Genomic DNA, 20474 nt, shown 5'->3' on the forward strand with positions numbered 1-20474 from the left:
TCCTCCTTGTCCCTCTCCTGCTTTTCAAGTCCCTTTTGTATGTTGTCTTACACCATTAGAATGTAAACTCCTTGAAGGCAGAGACTGTTTTTCTATTTACTTCTATTTGTATTTCCAGAAATTAGCACAATTCCTGGCATATAATAAACCCCTAAAGGATATTTGTTCTCTCTCTCCATGGCTCAAGCTGTTCATGGTAAGGAAAAATTAAAAGGGTGTAAGGGGTGGAGAGAAGATGTTTGTTTTAACCTCTTTAACACTTAGGAAGCATAAACTTATTTTTGGCAGAATTGTCTTAAAAACTTCATTCTTAATGTGTCTTCCTGTTTTCTTCTTTCCTTTTTTCACTATAGACAATGAGAAATTCCTGTTCTTCTGATATATATGCACACACATATATGTATAGAGATGTATACACACATATATAGAGATGTATGTATGCATGTGTGTATATATAGTATTTATATACATATACATACAGATATGTATATCTCTCTATCATTGATCGATTAATCTGTCTTTTTATCTGCCTACCATCTATCTATCTATCTATCTATCTATCTATCTATCTATCTATCTATCTATCTATCTATCTATCTATCTATCTGTGTTCAGCTTTTATCTGAGGTTGAGTCACCAATAGTACCAGATTTGAAAGTTAATTTAATTTCAAGGAATGAATTCATTGAGGATTTTATAACTCATCTTGCCCTTTTGAAAGTGACAGCATTTGTTCTTAAAAAGCTGGATCCTCAAAGTGTTGAACTGATGTGGAAAGGAGGGGGAGGGTTGTTTTGGACATTTAAAGATTGTCCATGCTCTGACAATTCTCCAAATCTGCCATCAAGTCTTTTTGCTTAGAGAAAGTATTAATACATCTCTGTAGTGAGCTAGGAAAATAATTTTAATTGGCAACACAGTTACACAAACATTTTTCAATATGATAAAAAAAATACTTAACATGAAGTGATTATGCTATTCTTTCTTGATTTAAAATGGAATGAGGAAAGAGTCTCAAGTGACAATATTTTTACAGAAATAATGTGAAACAATTAGAATTTGGAGGAACAACAGCTCTGAAGGGAACACTACAAAGATAAGGTAAATGGTAGGAGTATACAGACACACAATTAAGCAAACAAATAAATGAAACAGGCATGATGTCTCACAGGTAATGGACCTCTTTCTCATTCTCTTTTGTGGTGCTGCTACAAAAGTGAATGGAATGAGAACTTTAAAAATGAATGGCAAAATATAGAAGAGTAATAAATAAACTATTAATTCCTTGATTTATACATGCATGCTTCAAAGGAATTCATAAGATTTAAAATTTCCCCTTCTTCTCACAGAAATTTAGTATAGAGTTATAGGAGCAAAATACAATTACAATTAAGAAAAGAGCCTTAAATGATTTAACATATGGCAATCATCTATGTTTTACTTATTTACTGCTAATATAATGTTGACACTTTTATTTTATTAATGTTTTTCTGTTACTACTTATGTTAAATGCCAGGATTTTTAAGAAGTTTTATAATATACTATCTTCTTGGTCTTTTTAGAACCAATTGTCACCCACATGTGACGATTATCTTTTTTGTTTCCATAATATTCCAAATTTTACCAAAAAAAGAACATGTCATGCAATGAAAATGGTTGAAATCTAAATGAGAAATAAAGTAGCTATTTTATGTTCTTAACCTTTCAGAAAAGAGTAATTTTGCTGACTCTTTCCACTTTTCATTGCTCCCTTAAATCAAGAGGTGTTGATTAGTCATCCTCTTGAATTGAAAAATCACAAAGAATGCCATGCCACTTCCAATTAATGGCCCATAACGTTCCTAGGAATTAAATTTGTACCAAATTTTTAGCAAAGTAGGCATTAGGGTCCTAATTTGAGAACAAACGTTTTATTCTAGAATGTTTCTCAAACACATTTGTTGAAATTTTGTATAGTTTACCTCATTGAAACTGAGATTTCCAAAACAGACAGCAAATACATACTTTAAATCTCATGATTAGACTTCAAACAATGTTAGCTATATAGGTTTTTTAAATAAAAGTATTTTATTATTTTCCAGTTACATGTAGAGATAGTTTTCAGCATTTGTTTATGTAAGATTTCCAATTTCAAATTTTTTCCCTCCCTCCCCCCCTCCCCTAGGTCATATAGAGAACACACACACACACACACACATATATATATATATATACACATACATAACAACATTAAACATATTTCTGCATCAGTCATGCTATAAGAGAAGAATCAGAGCAATAAAGAAAAACCTCAAAATAGAAAAACATCAGCACCAAAAACAAAAGAAATAGTATGGTTCAATCAGCATCCATATTCCACAGTTCTTTTTTTTTTTTTTTTTGATTTGGAGAGCCTTTTCATCATGGAACTTTCTTGTATCATTGTACTGGTGAGAAGAATCCAGTATATCACAGTTGATCAACACATAATGTTGTTGATACTGTGTATAATATTCTTCTGGTTTTGCTCATCTCACTCATCATCAGTCCATGCAAGTCCTTCCAGGTTTCTCTGAACTCCTCCTGCTCATTGTTTCTTACAGCACAATAGAATTCCATTACCTTCATATACCACAACATGTTCAGTCATTCCCCAACTGATGGGCAACCCCTCAATTTCCAATTCCTTGCCACCACAAAAAGAGCAGCTATAAATATTTTTGTGCATGTGGGTCCTTTTCCCTTTTTCTCTTTAGGAAAAAGACCCAAAAGTGGTATTGCTGGATCAAAGGGTATGCACAGCTTTATAGCCCTTTGGGTATAATTCCAAATTGCTCTCCAGAATGGTTGGATCAGTTCATAGCACCACCAACAATGCATTAGTGTTCCAATTTTTCCACACTTTCTCCAACATTTATTATTTTCCTTTTTTGTCATTTTAGCCAATTTCATAGGTGTCAGATGGTACCTGAGAGTTGTTTTAATTTGCATCCCTCTAGTCAATAGTGATTTAAAGCATTTTTTTTCAAATGGGAATATATAGCTTTGATTTCTTCATCAGAAAACTGTCTATTCATATCCTTTCACCATTTCTCAATTGGGGAATTACTTGGATTCTTATAAATTTGATTTAGTTCCCTATATATTTTAGAAATGAGGCCTTTATCAGAAGTACTGGCCATAAAAATTGTTTCCCAGCTTTCTGCATCCCTTCTAATTTTGGAGGCATTGCTTCTGTTTGTACAAAAACTTTTTAATGTAATGTGATCAAAATCATCCATTTTGCATTTCATAATATTCTCTATCTCTTCTTTGGTCATAAAAGGTTCTCCTTTCCAAAGATCTGAAAGGTAGACGATTCCTTCTTTTCCTAATTTACCTATGGTATCATCTCTTATGTCTAAATCATGTACCCAATTTGACCTTATTTTTTATAAGGTGTAAGATGTTGATTTTTTCCTAATTTCTGCTATACTATCTTCCAGTTTTCCCAGCAGTTTTTGTCAAATACTGAGTTCCTATCCCAGAAGCTGGAGTCTTTGGGTTTATCAAATACTACATTTCTAATGTCATTTATTACTGTGGCTCCTGTGCCTACCCTATTCCATTGATCCTCCACTCTATTTCTTAGCCAGTACTAGATAGTTTTGATGACTGCCACTTTATAGTAAAGCTCCAGATTTGGTACAGCTAACCCACCTTCCTGGCTTTTTTTTTATTATTTCCCTTGATATTCTTGACTTTTTGTTTTTCCAGATGAATTTTGTGATTACTTTTTCTAGCTCTATAAAATAATTTTTAGGTAGTCTGATTAGTATGGCACTGAATAAACAAATTAATTTAGGTAGAATTGTCATTTTTACTATATTAGCTCTGCCAATCCATGAGCAATTGACATCTTTAAAATGATTTAGATCTGATTTGATTTGTGTGAAGAGTGTTTTATAATTGTGTTCATAGACTTTCTGGGTTTGTCTTGGCAAGTAGACTTCCAAGTATTTTATATTATCTACTGTTACTTTAAATGGAATATCACTTTCTATCTCTTGTTGGTGGACTTTGTTGGTCATGTATAGAGATGCTGATGATTTATGTGGATTTATTTTATATCCTGCTTCTTTAATGAAGTTGTTAATTGTTCCAAGTAATTTTTGAGTTGATTCTCTAGGATTCTCTACGTATACCGTCATATCATCTGAAAAGAGTGATAGTTTTGTTTCCTCCTTGCCTATTCTAATTTCTTTAATTCCTTTTTCTTCTCTGATTGCTAATGCTAACATTTCTAGTACAATATTAAATAATAGAGGTGATAATGGACATCCCTGTTTCACCCCTGATCTTATTGGGAAGGCCTCTAACTTTTCTCCATTACATATAATGCTTGCTGATGGTTTTAGGTAGATAGTGCTTATTTTTTTAAGGAAAGCTCCACCTATTCCTAAACTCTCAAATGTTTTTATTAGGAATGGGTGCTGTATTTTGTAAAAAGCTTTCTCTGCATCTATTGATATAATCATATGATTTTGTTGAGTTTTCTTATTGATGTAGTTGTTTATTTTAATAATTTTCCTAATGTACCAGTCCTGAATTCCTGGTATAAATCCCACCTGGTCATAGTGTATTATCCTGATGATCACTTGCTGTAATCTCCTTGCTAATATCTTATTCAAGATTTTAGCCCCTCCTTGAGGCAGCTCTGATGAGTTTAAGGTCTTTGAGCCTTTTCTGATGAGTGTAAAATTCATTTATTACCCTGCTCCTCTACCATCTCTTCCCCCACTCCATAAGCCTTTTCCTGTTTCTTTCATGTAGGATTTCACCTCTGCCCTTCCCCCTGCCCCAGTGAATTCCCTTCACCCCTCAATTTAACCTTAAAGATGTCATCACCTAGCTAAGTGACACAGTGGCCAAAGCATCACTCCTGGACCCAGGGGGATCCCAGCCAAAACCTGGCCTCATACACAAGACAGTCACCCATTGTATGACTCCAGGTATGTCCCCCAGCTCCAGTTTTTCATGGTTCTCTAGGGTCTTGTAATTGAAAGTCAAATTTGCCATTCAGTTCAGCTCTTCTCAACACAAATATCTGAAAATCCTATTTTGTCAGCTGAAAGATTATGCTGAGTTTTGCTGGGAACATGATTCTTGGTTGTAATCCCACTTCCTTTGCCTTTTGGAATATCATATTCCATGCCCTCCGGGCCTTTAATGTAGAAGCTGCTAGATCTTGTGCTATCCTGACTGGGGCCCCACAGTACTTGAACTCTTTGTTTTTGGCAGCTTGCAATATTTTCTCCTTGACCTGAGAACTATGGAATTTGGCTATAATAATCCTAGGAGTTTTCCTTTTGGGATCTCTTTCTGGAGGTGATCGGTGGATTCTTTCAATTTCTATTTTAGCTCCTTCTTCTAGATTTTCAGGGCAATTTTCCCTAAGAATATCTTGGAAGATGGTGTCTAAGCACTCTCCTTAATCATGGTTTTCAGGTAGACCAATAATTTTCAAATTATCTCTCCTGGACCTATTTTCCAGGTTAGCAGTTTTTCCCAGAAGATATTTCACATTGCCCTCTATTTTTTCATTCATTTGGATTTGCTTTATGGTGTCTTGGTTTCTCATAAAGTCACTGGCTTCCATTTGTTCAATCCTAATTCTTAGGCAATTATTTTCATCAGAGAGCATTTGTACCTCCTTTTCCATTTGGCCAATTTGACTTTTCAAGCTGTTGACTTTTTTCTCATGTCTTTCCTGCATCACCCTCATTTCTCTTTCCATTTTTTCCCCTACCTCTCTAACTTTATCTTCAAAGTCCTTTTTGAGCATCTCTATGGCCTGAGACCAATTGATATTTTTCTTGGAAGCTTTAGATATAGGGGCCCTGATATTGACATCTTCCTCTGAGGGTGCCCCTTGGTCTTCCTTGTTACTGAAGAAACTTTCTATGATCCTCACCTTTCTCTGTCTGCTCATCTTGCCTTTCTTTTACTTGACTTTTAGCTCCTTAAAGTGGAGCACTGTTTCCAGGCTGCAGTATCCCAAGCTAAAGAAGTCCCAGGTGGTATGAATTAAGGAGAATCAGGTTCTTCACTCACCTGGCCTGTTTCCTGGTCCTAGATGACCCCAGACCAACTTGCTAATCAACCAGCTTTGTGTGTTGTTGTTAGCTCCAAGGAGCCTGTGCCCCTCCCCGACCTGAGCTACTGCTACTGGAGCCTATCTCCTGTTTCTCAGCAGGGGTGTAAAATCCAAGTTCTGCCTTAGCACCAGCATAGACGCCTGTAGTCTCCCACCTGCCCAGGGCTCAGCCCTCTCACCAGACTGTGAGCTTAGTTCCAGACAACACTGGTGCTTCAGTGGATTCAGAGGCTCTGGGGGTCTGCTTCTCTGGTGAGGCCTTCCTGGGACTGGATCTGTGTCAGGGTGACTGTTGGGTTGGGCTCGACTCCTGTATCAGCACAGGAGCTCCCTCCTTCTGACCTTCCATTCCATTCTTGGTTAGAAGATGATTTCAGCACATTCTTCTGTGAGTTTTGCTGGTCTGAGCATTTTCCTATGGCGTAATTGGGATGTTTTTTGGAGAGATTGTGTTATGAGTTTGGGAGCTCACTGCCTTTCCTCTGCCATCTTGGCTCCACCCTGGAAGTCCAAGGAAAGACTAACAGACACACCTAACTGGGTGTGGTATTGTATTTAATATGGGCAGTAAATGAGCCTAACACTGATCATAATTGGCTCAAAGACCTTAATCTCATTAGAATTGGCTCAAGGAGGGAATCATGTACACACTCAATTGGGTGGAGTAATCTCTCTAACCCTGCAGGAAAATAGGAGGGGAAGGGGAAAAAGAGAGAGGGGCAAAAGAAGGGGAAAAAGAAGGAAGGGCAGAGTGGGGGAGGGGACAGACAGAAGCAAATCCCTTTTGAAGGGTGATAGGATGAAAGAAGATGGATAATAGAATAAATTTCATGGGGAAGGGAATAGGATGGAAGGAAAACAGTTAACAACAGTAATCATGAAAAAGAGAAAAGGGGGAAAATTGTACAAAAAATATTTATAGCAGCTCTTGGTAGAGGCTAAGAATTGAGAATTGAGGGCATGTCCATCAATTGAGAAATGATGGAAAAAGCTGAGCTATATAATTGTAGTGGAATGGTCTTGTGGTACAGGAAATGACAAACAGGATGATTCCTGAAAAACCTGGAAAAACTAATGAACATCGATGTATAGTGAAATGAGCAGAGCTGGGAGGACATTGTGGGTAGTGACAGCAGTATTGTTCAATGAACAATTGTGAATGATTTAACTACTCTCAGCAGTGCAATGATCCAAGACAATTCCAAGGAACTAATGAGGAAGCTTACTATGCACCCCTATAGAAAGAACTGATAAAAAAAAAAGAACACTTGTGGATTGTACATATATAACCTGGTTGTGATCTTGTGGAGGGGGGAGGAAAGGGAGGGAGGGAGGGAGAAAAAGTTGGAACTCTAAATCTTATGAAAATGAATGTTGAAAACTACCCTTACATGTAAATGGAAAATAAAATAAATGTTTGTTGCTGAAAAAAACAAAAGATTTTAGCATCAATATTCATTAGGGAAATTGGTCTATAATTTTCTTTCTCTGTTTTTGCTCTGCCTAGTTTTGGTATCACCACCATATTTTTGTCATAAAATAAATTTGGGAGAACTCCTTCTTCACCTATTTTTCCAAATAATTTGTATAATATTGGAATTAATTGTTTTTTAAATGTTTGGTAGAATTCACCTGTAAACCCATCTGGCCCTGGGGATTTTTTCTTAGGGAATTCATTAGTGGCTTGTTCAATTTATTTTTCTAATATGGACTTATTTAAAGATTTTATTTCCTCATCAGTTAACCTGGGCAGTTTGTATTTTTGTAAATATTTATCCATTTCATTTCATTTGTTAAATTTATTGGCATACAGTTGGGCAAAATAATTCTTAATTATTGATTTAATTTCCACTTAATTGGTGGTAACATCACCCTTTTCAATTTTGATACTGGTAATTTGGTTTTCTTCTTTCCTTTTTCAAATCAAATTAACCAATATTTTATCTATTTTATTGGTTTTTTCATAAAATCAACTCTTAGTTTTATTAATTCATTCTATAGTTTCCTTGATTTCAATTTTATTCATTTCTCCTTTAATTTTCAGGATTTCTAGTTTAGTATCTAATAGGGGATTTCTAATTTGTTCTTTCTAGCTTTTTAAGTTGCATGCCCAATTCATTGAGCTCCTCTTTCTCTTTTCTACTCATGTAAGCTGTTAGAGCTATAAATTTTTCCCTAAGCACCACTTTGGCTGCATCCTATAGATTTTGATATGTTGTTTCATTATTGTCATTGTCTTGGATATCGTTATTGATTGTTTCTATGATTTGTTGTTTGACCCATTCATTCTTTAGAATGAAATTATTTAGTTTCCAATTGATTTTCAGTTTACTTTTCCATGGCTCTTTATTACATATAATTTTTATTGCATCATGATGTGAGAAGGATTCATTTACTATTTCTGCCTTTCTACATTTGATGTTTTTGTGCCCTAATACATGGCCAAGTTTTGAAAATGTGCCATGTGCTGCTGAGAAAAAGTTATATTCCTTTCTATCCCCATTCAGTTTTCTCCAGACATCTATCATGTCTAACTTTTCTAGTACTCTATTCACCTCTTTCACTGCTTTCTTATATTTATTTTGTGGCTAGATTTATCTAATTCTGAGAGGGGAAGATTCCCCACTAGTATAGTATTACTGTCTAATTCCTCTTGTAACTCATTCAACTTCTCCTCTAAGAATTTGGACGCTATACCACTTGGTGCACACATATTTAATATTGAAATTACTTCATTATCTATAGTACCTTTTAGCAAGATGTATTTTCCTTCCTTATCTCTTTTAATGAGATCTATTTTTTCCTGTGCTCTGTCCGAGATAAGGATTGCTACCCCTGCTTTTTTTGCTTTAGCCGAAGTATAATATATTCTGCTCCAAACTTTTACCTTTACTCTGTGTGTATCTCTCTGCTTCAAATGTGTTTCTGGTAAAGAGCATATTGAAAGATTCTGGTTTTTAATTCACTCTGTAGTTCCCTTCCGTTTATAGCAGAGTTCATCCTATTCACATTCACAGTTATTATTACTTACTGTCTATTTCCCTCCATTCTATTTACCCACTTTCTACTTTCCCCCCCTTCTTTCACCCTATTCCTCCTTACCAATGTTTTGCTTCTTGCCCTTGCCTCCCCCAATCTACCCTCCCTTTTTATCACTGCCTCCCTTTTCTTTACACTTTACTCCCTTGCTTTTGCCCTCCTTTCTATCCATTCCCCCTTCCCCTTCCCCTTTTACTTCCCTAAAGAATAAGCTAAGTTTCTTTATCCAAATGAACATATATGTTATTCCCTCTTTGAATCAAATGTAATGAGAGTACGGTTGACACAATGTTCACCCTTCCCTTCCTTCCCTTTATTATAATAGGGTTTTTTTCACCTCTTCATATGATGTAATTCACCCCATTCCACATCCCCTTTACTCTCGGCTGGTGCAGGTGGGTTTCGCCACTGTCCTGCTGCGCCACCAGATTTTTGAGCCAGGATCCAGGGGCCTCAGTTGTTCGGCTATGGCCCACAGCTTCCTGCTGACTTGCCCCAACCCCCTCAGTGCTACACTGTCACTCTGAGCTGTGCCTCCCTTTTGCCCCAGTCAGACCGACCTTTTCTGTAGTCTTCTAAATTATCTCTGGTTGGAAGACTGTGTTTCTCTGCCTCTTTGCAGGTTCTGTAGTTTCAGAATCCTTCCAGAGGCTTGATTTAATGTTCTATTTGAGGGAACAGAAGGAGAGCTCAGGCAACTTGCTGACTCCTCTCTGCCATCTTGGCTCCACTGCTCTAGCTCTATAGTTTTAAACTTTGATTATCTAACTTATTTAATGGTTCTGCTTTTTGTTTTGTTTTGTTTTCTTTTTTTTTTTTGAAATTACTAAGGAACATTTTTTAAAGAAAAAAATATTAAGAAAAAGAATGACACATATAAGGAATAATTATTAATATTCACTTAATAAAAGCTAGAAATGGTTTCACATATTTAAAAAATGGAAATATCATCTCATCAATGTGAATATTTCTGCCAGTTATGTTGCCAAAAAACTATCATCTTGAGCAATTCCTGTTAATGTTTTTGTATGTTTGTCTATTTGTGTTTGTATTAATGAAATGTCATAGTAAAAGTATTATATATATATGTGTGTATATATGTATATGTGTGTGTGTATATATATATAGATATAAAACTGTATATTTATTATTTTTCTTGAGAGATTACCAATGTGTGTCACTGATGATGTCAAGTAAGATCTAAAAATACAGAACACAAATTGAATCCTTTTTCCTGATAATTGAACCTTGTTGTCTCCAAGAAAATATTGACAGGTCAATGATGGCTGGTATGATGGCATGCCCAACTCTTTTAAAATGTTGGTTGTTCTTATTAGGATGTGTTCCTCCTAAAAATGGGCACCTCTGACTGAGAACAGTGCTTTTAGTCTGACAACAGCAAAGGGAAGTGGAATTATTAGACGCTTTTTTGTTTTGGACACTATACTTCTAATAATCTACACTTAATTTGCAAAAGCTTTATTTTGGCCACTGTTCAATATGACTGTTCAATCACATTGAATAATACTTGACCAAAATTTCTAAGTATTTGCAAAATGACTTGTTGAATTAATCTCCCTACATATATACACAGATGATTTACTTTGAAAATCTAAGTTAAGGCTTTTGTGCTCTCTTTCCTCTTAAACTTCATTTTTATATAATCAGACTATTAGTCTAGGATGCTCACTTTAATCTAAATTTCAGTATTGGAATTCAATGTGTTCCTACTTGTCCTCATTTGAAAATATGGACAGAAGAGGCAACTAGGTGGCACAGTGGATAAAGCACTGGCCCTGGATTCAGGAGGACCTGAATTCAAATCCGGGTTTAAACCTTGACACATACTAGCTGTGTGACCCTGGGCAAGTCACTTAACCCCCATTGTCCCACAAAAAAAAAAATATGGACAGAGCCAAGGACAGAATTCTGGAACACAATACTAAAGACTGCCGCTCCAAGCCATCCTAGCTCACTTAATCAACCAGTTACAAATCTCCCCATCTATATTATCTTCTGGTCCACATTTATCCATTCCCCACCCCTCCACAATGATATCATTGCTGAAATCCAGATAAACTATTTCTAAAGCATTCCTTGATCTAACCTATGCTCTATAAGCCTTTGTGCATTGGTGTAAGCTAAGGTGGGGGTCCCGGAAAATAAGTTCTTAAATATGGATTTAAAGAGAGCCATTAATCACCACAGGAGGTGATGTCACGATTTGAAATTATTTGGATTTAAGTGAGGGAGGACTGTGGAAAGCCTTCTGGGTCCAGTTGTAACATATATGTCAAGATGACTAGAGATAGCCCTGGATATTTGAGGCAATTGGAGTTTAGTGACTTTCCCAGGGTCACACAGCTAGTACCTGTCAAGTGACTGAGGCCAGATTTGAACTCAAGTCCTCCAAAGTCCAGAGCCAGTGCTCTATCCACTATACAACCTAGGTGCCTCTATGAACATAGCATAGAATGGTTAAAAGATGTACCAAATCATTGAGGAGCTAAATAAAACAATTCAAAGATAAGATAATGAATGAAATTAGAGCTGTTGACGGAAAAAAAAAAAACACCCCACAACAACAACAAAACAAAACCTGAGAAGGGTTTATAGCTTAGAACGCAAACTTGACAAGTTTAATCAAATTGTAGTCAGTCTAAAAAAGAAATTGAATTAAAAATAATATTATGATATTATGTTAGAGTCAAAAGTAATAGAATTGGATGAACAAATAAAATTCCCATAATCAAAGAAAATTGCACTCAAAATCAGGACTTAGAGGTACAATCTCAACTTGATTGTCGTCCCAGAAAAAAAAGGAGAAGAAAATAATGATGAAATGAAAAGCCAGACCATACTGATATTATGACAAGAGGGCAAAGTATAGCTCAATAGAATACCCATAACACCACTTAGAGAGAATGCAGAGGTTTAATAGTCCCAAAAATGTGGTTGGAAAATTCCAAGGCCCATAATTAGTCTTAAACCTTATTGAACCTACTGCAAGGCCTACATTTTATAGATGAGAACATTGGGACCCAGAGGTTAAGTGACTTGTCCAAATTGACATAATTAGTAAATGTTTGAGTAGATCTTTTAATGCAGGTGCATGGACTATGAGTTTAACACTTTAATTTCAGTGCTGAAATTTTCACTTCACCTCAATGTCTTGCTAAAACAAAGTTAAAGCACAAAAATAGATAGGAGGAGACAGCTCAGATTCCAAGTAATTGTTCTCAGAATAGCTCAGAATGCTTCATACTCAATTAGAAAGGATAACAAATCTTGTAGTATGATTACTAAAAAATGAACAAAAGAAAATTATTTTCATCTAAGGATAATATATTATAAAAAGTTCAGCATGATCTTAGAGGGAAGAATATATTTTCCCACACACTTGTGACTTATAAGTACTCTTTTAGAGAAAAACCTGAATTGGATAAAATTTTTGAAATGCAAATACTGTAATACACACACATGCAAATAAATAGAAAATTAAGAAAGCTTTTACAGATTTTGAATAGCTTGGAAAATATAAATGATGATCCAAAGATTACACACTGAAAAAATGAGAAAACACTATTTTACCTTGGGCAGAAGCACTTATATTATTTTTAACTGATTGGATAAGATCCGTATGTATTCTAAGGATCAATGAAGAAAAAAACAAAACTTCTGAGCTTGGGAGTTCAAAATGAGGTACCCTAAAGAAATAAAGGAGGGGGGAAGGGAAGAATTTACAATTTCAAAGATTGATAACTCCAGAAAAGGTAATTGAAACATAAAGAAGGGGATTAGTCAGAAGAGCATAAGTAATGAACTACACTCATGGTTAATTATGGGAATGTAAAAAACAAAACAAAACAAATTTTTGAGTGAATAAATAAACAGGGGAGTAAATTTGACTAGGGAGGATACAGATAGATACAGATAGTTTTTTGCACTGAAGGACAGAATCAGAAAAGGCATCATCTTAAAAATAACAACATATTAGCAAGAGATGATTTAATCTATTTTTATGTACACATTTATTTGTTACTATATGTGTGCATGTCCTGATTGCATATATGAAATATGAATGTATGATTATATTATGTAAAATATACAAATACATTATATTATATAATATATGATAGTATATTACATAATATTTTATATAAAATATATAGCGAGAATACAAATAAGTGTATGAGCTGGTCAAGAGGACTAGCAATTCTGGTATAAGAGTTTGCCACACCCTTATCAGAGTTGCTCATGCACTTTTGTGTGACTCTGGACAAGTCACTGAACTTATCCAAATCTCCATTTCATCATCTGTAAAATGCAAGAGCTAGAATGCTCTAACATTTTTGAGGCCTAGATTTTATTATTATATTATAATTACTCTTTATTAAGCAACTACTATGTGTCAGGTACTGTGTGACTTTGGACAACTCACTTCACAGTTATATTCTGTTGCCAAAGGTGTTAGTGGAGAAAATCTCTAAGGTCCTTCCCAGCTCTATGGTACTATGGTTTTAAGATAAAAAGAATTGAGCTGCAACTAAAAAGAACTCTAGACAAATGGGGGAAATAGCTAAATATTTTTTAAAGCAGAAAAACTGGGAAAAGGCTAAACAAATTGTAGTATATAAATGCAATTTTATACTATTATTCCTTTGAAAGGATATACACATACACACACATATATGCACATGTATACACATATAGAAAAATATGTATACACATATATATGAGATAAATAGAAAATTGAAAGTTTTTTATGAACTGATAAAGAATAAATGAAACCAGGAAAACAATATATTCAATAACTTGCTATTGTTTAGTCATTCACTTTTTTCAAGCTCTCTGTGATACCATGAACCATAGCCTGCCAATACTACCCATGAGGTATTTCTTGGCAAAGATACTGGAGTAGTTTGCCCTTTCCTTTTCCAGTGGAATAAAGCAAACTGAGGTTAAGTGACTTGCCCAGTGTCATACAACTAATAAGTGTCTGAGGCCAGATTTGAACTCAGGTTTTCCTGACTCCAGGCCACTGAGCCACCTCACTGCCTTAAAACAATAATAATAATAAAGTAAATGAAAATAATATGAAAAGACAGCTGAACAAATGAAATGAAATGAAATGACTGATCATAGTGAGGAACAACAAATTATGAATTCTCTCTTCCTCTCAATAGAGAAATGATAAACTACATATGCAAACAATGAAAAATCTACATAACAGGGTTATTTGGGGACAGTTTTACTTAACTATTTTTTGTTGTTAGTACACATTTTCAGTGGGGTGCTTGTTGTATAGGTAAATGACTGGTGTATAAAAAACAATAGAAGTGCTTTTTTCTTTAATTAAGTTGAAACTGATATAAACAAAATTGAAAACAATGTCTGAGTCTGAGTGAAGATCTATGTTCTAATCATGGCATATGCTGCTTATATGATTTTTGGATAGGTCACTTAAATACTCCATAATATGGGTAGCTTTCTGAGATCACAAATTGTAGAGGAGTTGTAATTTTCATTTGTAGAAAGATTTTCTATAGCACATAAAAACATAGGTAGGGAAAAATAATCACAATTGGAATAAAAACACTTTCGTTAATGTTATCAGTAGTATTTATCTATTTAAACCAACATCTAATATTATTTGTAGGAAGTATCAATAGAACCTCACTCAGTAAGATCAGGGGTAAAACAAATACGCTTATTATTTACCCTATTATTTGTCATGTAGAAATGCTAATTGTAATAATAAAACAAAAAATGAAATTGAAAGAATAATTGAATGTAATAATAAATGAAAAACATTTTTGAAGATGATTTACTTAGTAAGTTAAAGCAAGTTACTTAAAGTAGTAGGAAAACAATTTTTGAAAAAATCATGCATAACCTGTTTCTTAATCTCTAAAATTGGGAATATAATAGCACCTTCCTCAAAAAGTTGTTGTAGGGATAAAACAAGATATTTTAAAAGTACTTGGTAGACCTAAAAAAAACCCCATGATATAAATGATAGATAGTATTTTAGAAATTTCTAAAAAAATACATTTGTAAAATTAATATATATCAGTAAAATAAAATACTTGCAGATATTTTCTAGGTCAAAGGTTACTTCAGGAAAATAAGATTTAAAAAGTTATATCTTTCATAATTATTAGTATATAAATAATTCATAATCAAGTTTGGGTTAAAATTCATGACAAAATTATATAATTATAAAATCTTGATTAAAAACATTGAAAAACTTTTGGAAAAAAATCATGATAAAATAGTCAGAAGAACAAAACAGCTTGGGTGAGTTATATTACCTATCTCTATTGAAAAAATCTAACATCAATGGAGAATTGTCAAAAATATAAAGCCTTAGGAATTATTTCTTAAAAGAAATTTTGCCAATTCATATGAAAAAAACTACAAACTATAACAGCTTTAAATTTTTTCAGTTACTAATTATCAGAGAAATGCACTTTGAAATAATTTGGACTGTTCTTTTTACCCCTCAAAAGGGATATAAGAAGCAGGAGATAGTATCTGAATTGGGGCACAATTGATAAAGTCCTCTCTGGACCAGAGTGGAGCCCGGAGAAGAAAGCCATAGATGACCTGGCTACTTTCCTTAAAATGGCAGAAGTATAAGAAGTGTAACAGGGAAGGAGGAGTGGAGCCCAGAGAATAATGGAGAATTTTGGGAGTCATTTTTGTTTTTGTGGGTTTTTTTTTTGGGGGGGTATATCTTGACATTAACTTGCTCTTTTTTTTTTTTTTAAAAAGAAAAGGAATTTATTGTGGAATTGGAGTAAGAACAAGAATTTTTTTTAAAAAATCCACAAAGATATGAAGCATACACTTTCTCCTCTAAACACAAAATTCTTGGGAAGAGTGGGCTCAAATATAGATAGAAGTAATATGGAATATATAGATATAAGTTCAGCCCAGCAATACCTCATAACTCCTAAACCAGAGAGTCCTTTTCTCCTTTTATCCCACCACATTCATTTGGAGACATGACACAAAGGTTACTCCCTTCCTTAGTTGGTTTGGCTCCTTCTTGTCTTTGGAAGTTGGTATGTTAGCTAATTACTCAATCCACTGATAGGATAAGTGCAGCAGGTTGTTGAGCTGCTGTATTGACTCCTTACTAGACATGACTGCTGCTAATACCAAGTCTGTTGGTCTCTTCTTCCTATTTCGGGTGCTAATTGGATTCCTGCTAGCCCTTCTGACTTTTCAAAGTTCACAGGTTATAACTGGACATTTGTCTAAAATCAGAAAAGAATAAACACAAAAGAAAGAAAGGCACCACCTGTTCAGACACAGGATAGCAGTGTGGGTGGGATGGGGTGGGGTGGAGTGAACTGGGATGGACTGGGCTGGGCTGGGGTGGAGTGTGTGTGTGTGTGTGTGGGTGGACTAGACTTTATTTATGCTAACTGGAAGCTCAGGACAGTCTTCCTCACTCCAAAACTACCAGAAAAGAGAGGGTTGAGAATTAGGTCTCTTCACTTTGGAATATGCATGGAATTTTATAATAATAGGCAAATAAAAGCTCCAGCATGCACTCTGGTTGGGAGGAATCATACCAGATGAGGGTGGGAGAGATTCACCTCAACTCCTTGTTTTCTTTTATTAAATAGTTGCTATACAATTGTATGGGGCAGCTAAGTGGTGAGGAGGTGTGGAATCAGGAAGATCTCAATTCAAATTCGACCTCAGATATTTACTAGCTGTGTGACTCTGGCCAAGTCATTTAATTTTGTTTGCCTTAGTTCCTCATCTGTAAAATGAGCTGAAGAAGGAAAAGGCAAACCGCTCCAGTGTATTTGCAAAGAAAAACCCAAATGGGGTCATGCAGAGTTGGACATGAATGAACTACATACAATTCTATATAGACATGTGTTTCTATATTCCTTTTGAACTACATGTATTCTTTCATGGAGAGACATGAATCTCATTATACCAAGTGTCCATGCTGCTTATAAAATAGTTTTACATCCTTATGTGAAAAATTTAAAATTTTTATTTATTACTTATACTCTATTCATTATATATGGACTCTTTCAGGTATTAAGTATTATTTTTGACTCAATATTATGACTCTTTTTCTGCATATAAGAGGGGAACTAATTTAAGGTTATTCTTTCTGTCAGAGGTATCATTCTTCAAATATCAAATTTTGCAATTTTACTGGGCTGTTTAGCCTTCCTGCTTAAATTTGAGCTTGAAGTGCTTTATTAGGTAAATAATTATTTTTCTAAGCATATGATTCCCAAGCTTCATAAGAGTTAATCCACTCCTTCCCAGGAATCCATATGTTACTAGAAAAAGAGTGGCAAATTGATCTGTGAAAAAAGAAGGCAGCAGCTGTTGCCAATCATTCTGACAAGGGTACCAGCCTATTTCCCCTCTCTTCCTCCGTGTAACAAGCCTATTAAAGCTAAGCTATCTCAGGCTTCTAGGCTGCTATTGCTGAATTGATATTCAACCACAGAGCAACTTATTCTTAGGGCAGAGAGCAAAGCAAGATCTCTGTGTGAAGAATAGCTTTGGGGAGATGTGTCTGTGTCTGTGCTCCATTTTATTATGATTTTGCTACTGGATAGAATCTCCTTCAGTGGATGAAAGCTGTTGACAGTCTGAAACCACAGAATATACCATAGACTTTAAGTAATGAGAATGTTATGCGACAAAGTAAGTAAAACCTGCTGATCGTGCCTTGGAAGCTCATCTCTACTGCCATGGGTGTGCTTTTGCCACAATACAGAAGTCATGAGGCACAGGTCCCATCCCTCCTATATCTCAGGTCATTCTGGAAAACAAAATCCTACTATCTGATAATACTAATACAGTGGGGTTTTCATTTCTTGTGTCCTCTTTTTTTTTTTTTTTCAGAGGGGCAAACTTCAAATGATAAAGGATATGGAATATATTTCCTAGATCAACAACCATGTTCCTCAGTTGCTTATTTGAGACTTCAAGGTCACTGGACACTCCTTGATTTTGCTGGAAATGAAATGCAGGTTGGTTGTAGTTTGTGGATTGATGAGTTTCAGTTAGGTTTTAGTTACATTGCAGATACACCTTTAGGACATCAGCACAACTTAATTAGCCATGTCACAGCTACATGGATCATATCAGTATGCCTTAAGAAAGAGTCAGAAAAACACAGCAATGTACGGCTCCATCTTGGGACAGGTTGCTGATATCCTCACACTGAGAACACCTGGAAAAACTTAATCTCATATTTATTTATTGAATTTCTCACATATGAGAGGGCTGATGCTACAGCTTCTTTAAAGGGCCTGAATTCACATGCTGAGGGATACTTAAAACCTGTTGCATAGCTCCAAAAGCTCAGTTTCTTCCCTTTCCCCTTCTCTTCTATTCCACACTTTTCCCCACCTGCCAACCTCTGTTTTTGATTTCCTTCTGCTGCCTCAGAATTATTCACTCCACCCTTGACTTCTTTAATGGACTAACAATCATCACAGGAATAGGAATTATACCTGTGATATTCTTAGTATAACTTCCATTAGGTAGATAATCAAGTATCTGGTGCTATGTGACAGTCAACAGAGGGTTAGAATAGACGGCTTGGTAAGACAGACATTAGCTTGGAAACTCTAGGCAAGTTCCTCTAGCTCTGTCTTTCTATCTCTGGGATGATTGTGGGGAACATCATGGAGTCAGGTAGACTCTCTTCCTGAGTTCAAATCTGGCTTTAGACACTATGTGTGGACTTGGGTAAGTCACTTATTCCTGATTTCCTCAGTTTCCTCATATATAAAATGAGGTGGAGAAAGAAATGACAAACCACAGTGGTTTGTCCACTGGACAAACTCCAGTATCTTTGCCAAGAAAAACCCAAATGAGGTCATAGAGTCAGAGATGACTGAAAACTACTGAAGATCAACAGCATTCTTTACTTTCCATTTGGAGCCCTACTTGGTTTGCATTCTATGGAATATGATTTTCCTGCACAGGGTACCCCCGTAACGATCCTTTCCAGTTTCCTTTCCATGTGTTGTCTTCTCCTATTAGATTACATGTGGCTTGAGAGCAGGGACATCTTTTTTCTTATTTGTATTTGCAGTACTAATTACAGTGCCTGGAATATAGTAGGTACTTAATAAATGTTTGTTGAATTTAATTGTCTATCTCAGGTCCTCTATAAATAAATAGGGCAGTGGTTACAGTGCTGGGCCTGGAATCAGGAAGACTCATCTTCTTGGATTAAAATCCAGCCTCAGACTAGTTCTGTGACCCTCTCCAGATACTTAGCCCTATTTGCCTCAGTTTCTCTTCTGTAAAAAGAACCAGAGAAGGCAATGGTAAAGCACCCAAATATTGTTGCCAAGATAACCCCAAATAAGATCATGAAGAACCAGACTTGACTGAAAATGACTGAACAAAAAATAATTAGGTTAAGAATAGCTTTTATTTATCAAAGTTTCTGTGAAGATAAAGTAATATTTGTAAAGTGCTTTGTAGTCCATAAAGCCTTATATAAATTCTAGCTATCATCATAATCATCATAACCAGCAGCACTACCACCACAAGTACCACTATTCCCATTTCACATATGACAAAAGTGAGGCTTGGAGAGAATAAATGATGTAAACAACTAGTGAGTTGCAGTTGGCATACTACCCCAGCTTTTGTGATTCCGAAGCCTGAGCTAAATATTAGCTGTTTTAAAGACACTGATTGCTTGTTAACTGCATAGAACTATTAAAAAATTAACTTCAGGGAGGAAGGGCAGTGAGCTCCTGAACTCATGACACAATCACTCCAAAAAACATCAAAATAACACCATAGGAAAATGCCCAGACCAGCAAAACTCACAGAAAAATGTGTTGAAATCATCTTCTAAGCAAGAACGGCTTGGAAAGTCAGAAGGAGGGAGCTCCTGTGCTGATACAGGAGTCGGGTCCAACCCCGTAGTCACCCTGACACAGATCCAGTCCCAGGAAGGCCTCACCAGAGAAGGAGACCCCCCAAGCCTCTGAATCAGCTGAAGCACCAGTGTCGTCTGGAACTAAGCTCACAGTCTGGTGAGAGGGCTGAGCCCTGGGCAGGGGGGGGAAGACTACAGGGGACTATGTTGGTGCTAAGGCAGAACTTGGATTTTACACCCCTGCTGAGAACCAGGAGGTAGGCTTGAGTAGCAGTGGTCCAGGTTGGGGAGGGGCACAGGCTCCTTGGAGCTAACAACAACACACAAAGCTGGTTGATTAGCAAGTTGGTCTGGGGTCATCTAGGACCAGGAAACAGGCCAGGTGAGTGAAGAACCTGATTCTCCTTAATTCATACCACC

The sequence above is a fragment of the Dromiciops gliroides genome, chromosome 6 (assembly GCF_019393635.1).
Source record: "Dromiciops gliroides isolate mDroGli1 chromosome 6, mDroGli1.pri, whole genome shotgun sequence".
NCBI classification, from domain to species: domain Eukaryota; kingdom Metazoa; phylum Chordata; class Mammalia; order Microbiotheria; family Microbiotheriidae; genus Dromiciops; species Dromiciops gliroides.